The sequence below is a fragment of the Meriones unguiculatus genome, chromosome 7, assembly GCF_030254825.1.
Source record: "Meriones unguiculatus strain TT.TT164.6M chromosome 7, Bangor_MerUng_6.1, whole genome shotgun sequence".
Taxonomy (NCBI): domain Eukaryota; kingdom Metazoa; phylum Chordata; class Mammalia; order Rodentia; family Muridae; genus Meriones; species Meriones unguiculatus.
The window spans coordinates 102101670-102104028 of NC_083355.1; the positions used below are offsets into that span (position 1 = coordinate 102101670).

Genomic DNA, 2359 nt, shown 5'->3' on the forward strand with positions numbered 1-2359 from the left:
CAGCATTTATTTCATTTAAAACATATAATTTACTTGCATACGGAACATCTGCTCAGTTCTCAGCCTTAAATGAGCTCTTATGACTTTGTTCATAACTGGAGTGTTATAACTTTTTATTTACATATATTTTAATATAAAAATTATACAAAAGCAAGCCGAAATGCAGATGCATAAGTGTGAGCATGGACGTGTTTATGTCTTATTACACGCCAAGGCTCCATGATGTCTTCTCACGTGTACTGCCCCTGGTGTATTGACTTTTTCTTCGTCATCTTGTGATTTCTGTGGAATATGTGTGAAGTGAGGCAAGTCATAGCATCGACTGTTTAGAGGCTCTAAATGGAAGTGTGACTTGCATACTCATTCATCGATGTGCAAAGTCTGTGCCACTAAGGAAGCTAGGCTGGACTGAGGTCAGAGTGGAGCTGGTACTACATGTAGCTGCAGGGAAGGGTCAGTTGGATCTCAGAAAAGAGTGAGTACATAGAGAATGGGCAGTGACCATTCAATTGCCATGGTCAGTAGCAACCACAGTAATGATCTTTACTATTAAAATAATAAAAATTGTGCTCGCTTCGGCAGCACATATACTAAAAAAATTGGAACGATACAGAGAAGGTTAGCATGGCCCCTGCGCAAGGATGACACGCAAATTCGTGAAGCGTTCCATATTTTTAAGAAGGGGAGTTAGTCTGATGGGGAAAGGATAGGAGCTCCACAAGGACCAAATATATCTGGGCACAGGGTCTTTTCTGAGACTGACATTCAACCAAGGACCATGTATGGATATAACCTAGAACCTCCACTCAGATGTAGCCTGTGGTAGCTTAGTAACCAATTGGTTTCCCAAAGTGAGGGGAACAGGGACTATTTCTAACAGGAACTCTATGACTGGCTCTTTGGTCTCCCCACCCCCGAAGAGAGGAGCAGTTCTGTTAGGCCACAGAGGAGGGCTTTGCAGCCAGTCCTGAAGATACCTGATAAAACAGGATCAGATGAATGGGGAGGAGGTCCCCCCTATCAGTGGACTTGGAAAGGGGCGCGGTGGAGATGAGGGAGGGAGGGAGGGACTGGGAGGGAATGAGGGATCGGGACACGGCTGGGATACAGAGTTAATAAAATGTAACTGATAAAAAAAATTAAAATAAAATAAAAACAAAAAAATAAAATAATAAAAATTGGGATTCATACAATGTGAAATAGCCAACACAAAAGGCAATATCCACAGTTTGAATGTAAAAAGAGTAAAGGCAGTAATTTAAAACAAGTTGTAAATAATGGCATAGAGATTAAACAATAGATCTAAGCTGTATATTTGTTACATAATCCAGAATGTAGGGCAAAAGCAATTATTCGTTGACTTTAATAATGATATGAAAATAGAAGTTCACCACATGGATGCAAACGGAAAGGATGTCATGCACCGTGTCATCCAATCTGCACCCTGATGGCCATACACACAACTGAACATCTACCTCACAGAACAAGGTTTACAGACAGACTTCGAAACATGAAGAAAACAAGCAGCAAAAGAAACATTTAAGTCTCAGTCAGTGATAGATTGAATAAGTGAGGATATAAAATATAAAAATATAGTACGTACAACTGATTCTGGATATCAGAATTTTTTTTTAAGGCAGCCTCTTGTTAAACATAGAACATTCATGAACATTAACTGTACCTCAACTTGCCAAATCTCCTGTTTTTAAATATCAAAGAGTAAAAGTAGCAAGCTACTGCTGATCATAATGCCAAATTAGTAAGTTAATAATACTACCAGAAATAAAATAATCCACCTCCAGAGAAATTAATGTCTGCAAATAATATAACATAATTTCTGAAAAAAACTAGATTAAAATACAATTGTTCTGAACCAATTTCAGGAAATAAAACAATCACTCAAAGGAAGATGTATAATTTCAAATAATTATGCTAAAACTAATTAAATATTTATACAAAATGTTAAAATAAGAAAGCCTGGGATATGTTGACATTGGTAAAGTACTTGCTACTCTGGTGTCATCACTACCACTCATAAAGCCACGCATAATGGACTAGTACCTGTAATCCCACCCTGAGAAAATACAGACAGATTTCCAGGAGACCACTGACCAAACAGGCTAAAGTCCCAGATGAGCTATCAGTTTAATGAGAGGCTCTCCTGGAAAATACGTTAGAGAGTGATTGAGGAAGATCGTAAATATTAACTGCAGGTCCTAAATGCACGTGCGTATGTCTACATACACTCGGAAACAGAATAAAATAATGAACAAAAATATTAGAACAAGAACAGCTAAAATCTGAAGAGAATAAAATGGAAATAATCAATAAGTATAGAAGATACACTACTCAATTACTA

At 37.6% G+C, this 2359-nt stretch overlaps 1 non-coding gene across 1 annotated transcript; it reads left to right on the plus strand.

Moving 5' to 3' along the window:
* Positions 1-566: 566 nt before the first annotated feature.
* LOC132655478 (U6 spliceosomal RNA) lies at positions 567-676 on the plus strand. Its single transcript, XR_009593286.1, has one exon. It is a non-coding gene; the product is annotated as a U6 spliceosomal RNA (small nuclear RNA).
* Positions 677-2359: the final 1683 nt, after the last annotated feature.